This window comes from Rhinolophus sinicus, chromosome 14 (assembly GCF_057876585.1).
Source record: "Rhinolophus sinicus isolate RSI-liver-muscle chromosome 14, RSI-T2T, whole genome shotgun sequence".
Taxonomy (NCBI): domain Eukaryota; kingdom Metazoa; phylum Chordata; class Mammalia; order Chiroptera; family Rhinolophidae; genus Rhinolophus; species Rhinolophus sinicus.
In genome coordinates, this window is record NC_142514.1 from 80,442,637 (window position 1) to 80,454,021 (window position 11,385).

Genomic DNA, 11,385 nt, shown 5'->3' on the forward strand with positions numbered 1-11,385 from the left:
AGAGGAGCAAAGCAGAAAATCTGTAATCAAGACATATTCTCTCTTGAATGCAAAGTCAATTTTCAAATGTTTAATTCTCAGTATAGGAAAGAATGCAAAAACAAACAAATAAACAAACAAACAAACAAAGGTATCTGGAAATAAAAAGGAAGCCATTAAAAGTCCAGCAGCATATTTAGTGTTAAAAATAGCAAAACAAGAAAGAGAGCAAATGGAAGGTGAGGCTTATAGAGCCAGGAGCAGAGCAGTGCTGGTCTCTATGGAACCGTCTCTACCTTATCAAAGAATTTCTAAATGCACGTCATGTCTGGCTCTAGACAAGTACAGTCAGACCATCTCTATTGAGTTTGGGGTTGTTGTTTTTTTGCTTATTTTTATAGAATAATGGTCAATATGACATATTAATGTATTCAGGCTACCATTCAGATAAAGAAAATGGTTAAAATGGTGAGAAAAGTAGTGAAAGATATCTCTGACTCCACTTGCATTTGTTATCTGAAGGTCATAGTAACCTCTGAGATGGATAAAAATAAAAACCTTAAGACACAAAGACATAATCAAAAGGAACACAGTGGGAACTCAAGAACAGATCCTCCCTTTGCCTCATCTCAAAAACCTAAAAATTTCTACATTAAAAAAGGGCATGCACAAAGGAGAGTTTTTAAGATTGAAATTGGAGCTGCTAAGAGAAGCAGTTAAATGTCCCAAATTGGAAGCTGCTACAGTTTAGGGGAAATCTGAAACATGAGACAACAAACTATGCTCTCAAATCTCATAAATGTAAAAGAAAAAAATTCTGGGTGGCTGGATAGTTAGAGCGCGAGCTCTCAACAACATGGTTGCTGGTTCAATTCCCGCATGGGATGGTGGGCTGCGCCCCCTGCAACTAAAGATTGAAAACAGCGACTGGACTTGGAACTGAGCTGCACCTTCCACAACTAGATTGGCGGAAACGACTTGGAGCTGATGGGCTCTAGAGAAACACACTGTTCCCCAATAAAAAAAGAAAAAAGAAAAAAATTCTTGAATAGCTTTGCTTGGGATCTCGGGGGGATGTCCAATGACCAGAAGCCTCAAAAATCCCTACAGTAAGATCTAGAAACCCCAGGATCCCAGAGGTTTACGTGTCATGTTGAAGAGGTCATTAACAACAATAATTAAGATCCTTGAGAGTATCTGTTCAAAATGAAAAAGACAAGAGCCATTTAACTGATGAGAAATTCTGATTTACAGTATTAAGAAAAATTAAAAAAAAAAAGATTACCTTTGAAGAGGAAATGATGTGTAGTTTAGGTGAACAGAAGACAAAACAATAAACTCTCTATCAAAAAAAAACCAACATACATTTTCCATTTAAAAAAATCTTTTCACGTTCATTTTGATCTAAGTGAGCAGGGGATGACAGGCAAGAATGGAAATATTATGACTATAAAATAAGGAAAAGTTAATAAGAAGTCCCAAGACTTCCAGTGAGGCCATGGTCCAAATCCATTGTTCTAAACTACAAACTCTAGCGTGTGTCATAAATAGCAGCTAGGTTCTACTCCCCATACAGCACTCAGACATTGATGGAGATTTGAAAAGATAAAAACCAGAAATGGGGGTGGATGGGGATTTAGGTCAGAAGGAAAGCAAACATCTGTGCTAATCCAGGATGTAAGAGCAGGGGTGTGGCCAGAATTAGTGGCCAGGTTTAAGAATCCCCGTGTGAAACAGAAACTGTAATCAGGGATAATCTGGGGCTATGGTCGGAGATTTGGGAGATTTTTCTGAATTCTGAATGTCTAACCACTATGCTGTACACCTGAAATTAATATAAAATAATACTAAATGTCTACTGTAATTGAAAAATTTAAAAGGGGAGGGAGGTCAAGGTGAATGAGAGGTTCAAATTTCCATAAAACAAATAAGTCATGGGATGTAATGTACAGCATAGAAAATATAGTCAGTAATATTGTGATAGCATGGTACGGTGTGAGATGGTTGCTGGACTTACCATGGTGATCACTTCTTTAGGTATACAAACGTTGAATAACTATGGTGTACCCCTAAAACTAATATAATGTTGTATGTTAGCTATATTTTAATAAAAGTCTTTAAAAACACAAAATAAAATAAATTGAAAAAGAAAGAAAGGGAGCCTCAGCTTGGTTGGAACAAAGCCTTATTAGCATTGCAGTGAATAAGCAAGCAGCCTGGTGAGAGTGAGGCAGACCAGAACCTTGGAAGAGATAGGTATAGCCCCACCCTTGATTTTGGTCCTTCCTCATTACAGAAATTTACTTAGCTATATTTCACTCAGAAGATCCTGTTGACAGCCCGGATGCACACCGCCGGTAATTACAGTGCTCTAAGGAATGACATGATAGGAAGAGAGGAGCATAAATGATACGAAAACAATGCCTGGTAACAGCTTTGACTGACAGCGCAAAGCTGTACCGTTATGTTTGTGCATGACAAAGGGAGGAAGGGAAAGAAAGGCACCAGGCCCTGCCCTGTTCTAGCTGGTTCCTTCCTTGTTCAAGCTTCTTGTCTGTGTTGGAAAGAACTTCAGGTGCCTTCTTTACTCTTTAGCTGGAAAGGAGCCCTAGAGGCCTGGGGTTTCTTGGAAATCAGGACTTGTTTAATTTATTTTAAGAAACAGAGATGTTTACCGAAAAACCCTTTGTTATATTCAGTTGTTCAAAAAATATATAGATCCCAAGCAGCTGAGCATGGCATCTTCAAAAGTCAGTGACTTATTATTCAAATGCATCTAAAGATGGTCAGATGCCCACCCCTCATCCCTGGGCTATAGAAACCCCAAATACATTATGCTGCTAGGATTCCACACTGGTTTGTAAAGAAAATTAAGTCAGCATGGTTCAAACATGTTTATTCTTTTCGATTTGATACCAAGTCATGTTTCAGACATGGCCTGAGGGCTATAGGGCTTCCTGGAATACTTTCAGTCTCAAACAGGTCTACAGCTGGCTAAATACAGATCACTTAAAGATCCAGAATTTTTAGACTGAGTTATAAGGTCAGAGTTCATTGAGCTTTCTATTTGGACATTTTTAGCTTACTGGGACTCAAATGCTAACACCGAACCAGTCAAAAATAGGGAAATAATTTATATCTTTAGTGTTTCCAGACCACCAATAATCTACAGAGGCCACATGCAAAGCTTGTGTGTGGCAGGTGGGCAGACTGTGTGCACAATTTCCTTCCATTTTCAGTTCCTGCAAGAGCTCTTTGCTGCTATGGTGCCCCTCACATGAGGATTGTGTGTTCCTGTCATGATTCGTTTGGATTATGGAATGATGAGAAAGCATGTTGTGTAACCAACAAGAATAGGAAGAAGAGAGGGGAGAAAGGGTGAAAGGATATCATTTCTTACCTGTTGAAATAACCTAAGACCATTTCTAATATAAAGGACAGCTTATATGACCTGTGAGAACCAAGAGTTAAGCCAACTCCATGCTAGGATGTGGTTTCCACAGACTCATGGAAAGGGAAGAAGGATGCCAGGAGGAAAGAAGCACACTCTACTCCAAGATGGATTTATTCTGACAAAGAGGCTGTATGAAAGCGGAATGAATACACTCATACAGTACGACCCCTAAATAGGAGTACTGTGGGGTGGAGATTCAATAATGGATGACTGGGTAGAAATATTGATGCTTAGAAGCAGAGAGGCTTAGACAGCCTGGAAGGAAAGCTACTTCTCTGCTCCTTGATCTGATTTCAAATTTAATGCCTTCAGTAAAAAGCCGGAGGCACAGCCCTTATGGGCTCAGAAAGAGATGAATGAAATGGCCTCTAGAAAACCAAAGTAGGACTTAACTTCTGTAGCCTTAACTTCTTAAACCTTAACTTCTATGCTGCGAGAACTACAAATACCTCAGTAACAGTAAATCAAGATTATAGAGGAGGAAAAAGCAATTTTTTCCCTACCTGCTGTTTAGAACGTGACTTCCCCCAACATATTATAACATCCTAATCCCCTGAACCTATGAATATGTTAGGTTATATGGCAAAGGGGAATTAAGGTTGCAGATGGGATTAAGATTGCTAATTAGTTCTTTCCGGGATGGTGTCTACAGGCATTCACAATGGTCCAGTGTTTGACATACCATCGGACGCTGCCCTGCAATACAGCCTCTAACAAAACAAGGCTGTCCTGACCCCCTGGTAACAGAATGGTTTACTTTTATACCAAGAAGGTTGGTAAAGCACCAAAATCTGCATGTGGGGTGTGCCCAGGCCGACTTCATGGAGTTCGTGCTGTGAGACCTAAAATTCTAATGAGCTTGTACAAAATGAAAAAAAATGTCAGCAAGGCCTATAGTGGATCCATGTGCGCTAAATGTTGTCCGTGACAGGATCAAGTGTGCTTTCCTTATCGAGGAGCAGAAAATCACTGTGAAAGTGTTGAAGGCACAAGCATAGAGTCAAAAAGCTAACTAATAAAACGAAGCTTTTCCGAGTAATAAAAACAATTAAAAGTAAAAAAAAGAGATTGTTAATCAGGTGACTGTGAGATGGGGAGATTATCTTGGATTATCTGGTTGGGCCCAGTGTCATCACAATACAAGTATTCTTAACATAGAAGAGGGAGACAGAAGAGACTGTCAGAGTGATACACTGCGAGAGGGATTCAACCTGCCGTTGCTGATTTTGTAGACAGACAAAGGGAACCCTGAGCTGAGGAATGCCAGCAGCCTCTCGAGGCTGGAAAAGGCAACGAAGTGGATTCTGCCCTAGAGCCTCCAGAAGGGATGAGACCCGTGGACACCTGGATCTTATTCCCGTGAGACCTATTTCAAATGGACTTCTAACCTCCAGAACTGTAAGATGATAAATTTGTGTTGTCTTTAGCCAGGAAATTTATGGTCACTTGTTTCAGCAGCCATAGGAAACACATACACCTGCCAGGTGAGTAGGGGAGCATTATGGATGTCTGGATTGGTCTTGATGAGAACTAGATGTATACCTCATGCTCTCCTCCAGGAAATGAAGTCGTTGAAGAATTCTTTTTCAGTCTTTAATCTGTTCATTTCCTTTCTATTTAATCAAGGACGAAGCTGGAAAAACTCTTCACTTAACCACACACAGCCAACACATCAGCCTACAAATATGCTGATAATTCCCTCAACCGAAACAGATAATCTTAATTCCATTTTATTTTATTTTTTTCAGATTTGGCAATTTTTTAATTATTTTTTTTCAGTTACAATTGACATTCAATATTATTTTATATTAGTTTCAGGTATATAGAATAGTGGTTAGACATTTATATAATTTAAGAAGTGATCCCCCTGATGAGTCTAGTTACCCACCAGGCATTACGCATAGTTGTTACAACATTATTAACTATATTCCGTATGCTGAAGTTGTTCGGAGAAAAGGAAGTATTTTCAGACTCCTTGATTTTAGTGTCTCTAACTATTAAGCTGGGAGAGTCTTAGCTATGTGGGGGGATCACTCTATTGCAGTTGAGAAATCAATCTCTGACCTCCAATAAAGTGCAGATACCTCTACTAAGGATTGGGTATTAGCAATGAAGAGATTTCTCTGACATCATGGTCTCTGTTCTGAGAAAGTTTGCAGACATGCTACTTTTTTGTTTTAAAACTAGAATTTTGTGTATGAAAGTCATGGTGTGACAGATACTGTTAGGAGCAAATCCAAAAGTCATTCCCCCATTCTTCCTTGCAAAGAGAGCCCCCATTTTTTTTAGATATCCACTCTTCCCCCGTGAGATTTAGGGTCACGTGGTGATTGAACTAAGCAATCACAGTGGTCATTTCTGCCTATGGCTGGTGTCATCATGGGCAAGTGACACAGTTCTGGCCAATAAGCTGTGAAGGGAAGTTTGCTTTTGAGATCCTGGGAAAGATTTTCCTCAAACTTGAAAAGAGACTCATGGAAGAGGAGAATCTCCCTCTGCCTCTGGATGTTGTGGTGATGACGAGGTACTATGGGGATTTATGAGCCCCCATCTCCAGATCAGGAAGGCGTGAGGCTGAGATTGAGGCATTATGTCAAGGATGGTAGAGCGGAAAGTCAGAAAGGACCTGGGTCCCTGATGATGCCATGAAGCCCCTGAATTAACCAATTTCAGAGCTGCCCCATTTGAGTCTTATTTACGAGATTATAAATCACTTAGATTTTCTCTTCTTTGCAACTTTCAGTTGCAACCCACCTGATGAACAGATGGTTAATTAACATCCTTAAAACATAAAAGTTAATGAGAAAAGGATACCAATTTCAAGACTTTAAAAACTAAGCAAAAGAAAAGAACAAATAATTGCCAAATGAAGAAAACCAAATAGACAATAAACATTTGAGGAAGCTTTCAAATTTACTAATAACTGACTAAATGCCAATAAAAATAACCAGATACTATTTTTTGCCTCTACATTGACAAAATCTTTTTTTTTATGATGGTATCTAATATTGTTGGTGGCTTAGAGAAGTGGGCACTTCTGTTGGAAATGTAAATAGACAGATCCTTTCTTAAGACAATTTAGTCAAACATATTATAGAGAAAATCATTGCTGGCTGGATCAGAGATTGGAATACCTCTGGCAACACCCTTCTCCCCTGATATTTATATAATTTCATTGGCTTGTTTGGGAGGGTAGAAGCTACCTTTGAAACTACTCAGAACTATGTCCTCATCTGAAGTTTAGACATCTTTGGTAAACTTATGTGAGGTAATCTGAAGTGAACTTTTAAGAGGAAATACAGTGTTGTTGCGAGGAAATCTTCCAAGAAGAAAAAGTCAGCCAGACTTGTCAGGCACAGGTTTTCCAAATGGAGAAGGTAGCAATTCCAATCACATTGACAAATACACAAGTACTTAGAACTATCCAGAACCAGCCACCTGGGATATTCCAGGGAGAAAAAAAGCTACATTTGAGACCAGAGATCCTTAGTATAAAGGATCCCACCACTCAAGAATCTCTATAAGTGGGCCCTCTGTAAGTATAGAGAGAAGGAAGGTGAACACCAGCCGCCAACGTTCGTGGAGAGAACTCAGCAGCACCCCCAAGGCAGTGAGTGTGCCCATGTGTCTGAAGGATCACCAACCAAGGTGAGGCACCCTCTAAAAACTCCCCGTTATGCTAGAGAGGAAAGGGAAACCATAGAGGGGTCTCAAGTAACTGTAGCTACTTAAGTAAGAGGGGCCTTCAGGCTAGTAAAAGCTTTCTTTCTTTCTTTTTTTTTTTTTAAATGTTGAGTTTATTGCCCTTTATATTTCAAAAATGCAAGTCTTCAGAACTATGAGATTTGGTAAAAGATAAATCACATCCCAGTTTACAGACTCTTTGCACGCTGAGCCAACCTCCTCCTGGCTTATGAATTCCGGCCACTTCTCGAAAAGGTGCAGGGGCTCAGGTCAGAGGAGCAACAAGTGAGTTTCTGGATGACCTGGGAGGACTCGCTGCTGGAGAACTTCAGGACAGACTTGTTCAATGGAGTTGCAAACACTGCTCTGCCTTTGAGCTAAGTAAGAGGTGTTGACCTTTATCAGTCTTTCACATTAGATGGTCAGTAGGGTTGAATATGTTGTTTAAGCCATTTAACTCTTAAAGCAGACTGAGGACTGTGAATCCGTGACTCCACTTGTCTCCATACGTTAAAAAGACCTGAGTGACATTCACTACATCAGGAGACCTCAATCTCTTCATACCATTTGACCCAGCAATTCTTCTAGAAATGTACCCTAAGAAAATAACCAAGATTCACTCAAAGATCTTTGTACAAGTATATTCATCATAGTATTTTCATGATTGTAGAATAGTAAAAGATGTTCAAAAATTGGGGAAAGGCTAAGTATTTTGTGATATTGTCATTAAAAATTATGTTTCTGGGGCAGCTGGATGGCTCAGTTGGTTAGAGCATGAGCTCTGAACAGGATTGCCGTGTTCAATTCCCACATGGGCCAGTGAGCTGCGCCCTCCACAACTATATTGAAAACAACAAGCTGCCTCTGAACTCCAGAGGGGCAGCCGGATGGCTCAGTTGGTTGGAGGGCGAGCTCTCAACAAGGTTGCTGGTTCAATCCCCGCATGGGATGATGGGCTGCACCCCTTGCAACTAAAGATTGAAAATGGCCACTGGACCTGGAGCTGAGCTGTGCCCTCCACAACTAGACTGAAGGACAACAACTTTGAGCTGATGGGCCCTGGAGAAACACACTGTTCCCCAATACTCACCAATAAAATTTTTTTTAAGTTATGTTTCTAAAAAGTATTTTATGATGTGAGAGAATGCTAAAAATCAACTAAGGAAAAACTAATACAAAAAACTCAATGTATGTTACGACCCTGATTTTGTTTGTAATAATAATAATAATAATGCAAAGAAGGCTAGAAAGTAGTGCACCCACATTTTGCACAGTAATTAACTCGGTACTGAGATTAGGCAGGATTTTACTTTTCATTCTTTTAAGGGAGTGTTTATTTTTCCTTTTTTGTGTTTTACAATTGTTTTGCCATGAATGTGAATTACTTTTGTAACCAATAACAAGTTATAATAAAGTTATTAGAACTCTATGCTAACGATTTGAAAACTCTTATTCAAAATCTGGTATTTCAAAGCTTATAAATTTAAGGGAAAGAAAAACAAAAAAGAATAAAATAGTGATGGGTGTCCAGTTCAGACAGAGAACAGACTCACCACCAAGTTCTTTTCTGCTAATCAATCTGCAAGACAGTACTTAGGATGACTGCATTCTGAAGCAGGCTATTTTAAAGCTATATTTCTTTGTAGGGATTTGGTGCATTTCCCTGTGATTTAAAAGAGATGATTAGTTCTATGCTGGATGTCTTGATTTGTTGTAAAATTTTCCTCAGAATTAGGATATTCAGTTTTCATGTAAAATTGAAATATTATTTCTCTTCTAATCTTTCATTTGTTCTCATTCATGTAAATACAAGGTTTTAATATACCCTTTTTCACTTAATGAATTTAAAAATAGATTTTAAGAAATATCTTTAAAATACTAAACATAAATAAATAAATAAATAATATGTATATATATTTTTTTTATTATTAAAGTTTATCTGCCATTTTACATGCATTGCAATCACACCTCACAATAAGAGCAAATAGAATGTTTGGGTACAACTTAAATGCGATGTGACAATGAAGAGCTGTTTGGAAGAGCACAATTGTTTGAGCTTTGCATTGGGTCCTCTGAGCGTCCTAATCCTCAGCTCCACTGGGGAGCAGGCCTGGCAGTCTCTGTAAGGTGACAGCCCAGAGGGTATGGGGCTGAGTGGTGCAAAAGTGCCCCATTCTCTCCTTTCTGCCGCGAGACTGCCTGCTACTGAGCTAAGCCCGTATCTCTCCAGCAGACAGTAATTGAAGCATGCCAGGCGTTCAGGAGCTCGCAAACGTCCCTTTAGCCCTAGTAAGACTTCAACCCCACACCCTTCTCCACTCCCTTCTAGTTGCTGGACATCAAGACCTGATATGGATTCCTGAATGTCCCTAATGTGCTGGAAACACAAGAAACTTGGGGCAAACTGACAGTTCCTCGGAATTTGCACTGAATTCTTTGTTTCTTCTCTGGTCTCAGCCCATATTTGCTGTCTCTTGTTCTTTCCCTACTGTCTTTCCAGCATTCTCCTCCTGTTTCACTTCTCTTCTCCTCTCTCACCCCACCTTCTTCCCTTTTTTCCCTTTCACACAAGGACTTACAAGCATATACAACACACACACACACACATACATACGAGCATGCATGCATATAAAACATAAACACACATACATATATACATGTGAGCATACACATACATACACATACAGCATTGTTTTGGGAAGAGATTTTCAATTTCCCATTATCAATGAATGAAAACAATTTGCTTTTAAACTATTTGATCGTTCCAGTGGTTGCCTTTCAGTTCTGGTTCTCCTCTTTTTTAAATATAATTTTTTTCCAAATGTCAATAAAATGTCCACAGGATAATAGTGGTACCTTGAGTAGCCACTGATTGAGAACGCAGATATAAACATAGGGATTCACAGCAGCTTTGCAATACCTCCGAGCCCACCCCCCACCACCAAGGCACAGGGTCGGGACCTCTGCTATCAACCCGGACAGCACATTCTGTCTCTACTCTGCACAGCAACACACACGGCCCCAGGAAATTCCACGTGCACAGGACTAGCACAGGGCGGCTGCATCTGATCAGCTGCAGGGAGTCCCCAAGGCTGATGGAGTTATTAAATTACCAGCTCAGTTCCTCAAGGACGCTGGAGCTGATGATGATTTCCATTACTCTGATCATTCTTTTGATTCAATAACAATTCCCTTAGAACAGCCTCTGTAAATTGGGAAAGAGGGTTGGGTGATCAAAGCCCCACGTGGTGGTCACTGTGTAACCTCCACTCAGGGGACCACACCTCTCTATGATCCATCAGCCTCCCTGAACTCACATACCTGAAGCTCCCTCCCACACCCCAGTTCCTTTCTGGCCAGAACTCTGCCCTGACCCCCTCTTTCCAGCTGTGCTTCTGGCCCTCTGCCTCATTCCTGCCAGCCCCCTCCTCTTTATGGCTGTATCCAGCTCCCTAAATCCCAATGTGTGGGGTTCATGGCTTTGCTGTAATGGGCTCAGTGCCTACAACCTTACTTGACTAGCACATAGTAGACCAACAAAACAAGGTCACCACTATTATTATCCAGTCTCAATATATCCTTTCTTGGCTTTTCCCAGTTCTGGAGACTCTAGTCATATGTCCATTTGCCTGCCAGATGCAAAGAAACTGGCAACAACCACAGCACATTCCCGAAGGTCACTGCAAAAGGTCATTGGAAAATTGTGGGTCAGTTTCCCAGATGCACACTTTCCTAGACAAGCTCAGGCTTTAGGTATGCCTGCAGTCTATCCCTGTAATTTCTCAATTTGGACTTCTGTCTGTCATGTATTACCTTGATCCTGCTTTTAGCAACACACATCCACCCAGTGGTATGCTGGAGCTTGTTTGTACTAACTAGCAAGGGACAGTCATTAAATTCTCAGAAATTTTGTTAATCAACTGAAATCAGCCATGGCAGGAATATGTATACCATGGAAATCTGCAACCATTACAAATAAATCTGGGTTTCCTCCTCTCCCCACACCCCATGCCCCACGAGAGCTTATTTATGAGCCCACACTGTACCCATCACTCACTTCTGAGTATGGCTTGTCTATGCCTCTCTCCCCGAAACCACGCTGCTCCCACCAGCCCACTGCCTATTACTGAGACTTCACCTGGGGGATGTGTCCCGTCTCAGGCCCTTGTGACCCCAGTGTGGCGTAGGCAGAACCCCAGATGTGACACCATCCAATAGAATACCACAAACCCCGGACATCCCAAGGGACTCACTGCTTTGTTTACTAT

The 11,385-nt window shown here is 40.5% G+C and overlaps 1 pseudogene; it reads left to right on the top strand.

Moving 5' to 3' along the window:
* Positions 1-4,094: 4,094 nt before the first annotated feature.
* Positions 4,095-4,449, top strand: LOC109453337 (large ribosomal subunit protein eL34 pseudogene; annotated as a pseudogene).
* The last annotated feature ends 6,936 nt before the right edge of the window (positions 4,450-11,385 follow it).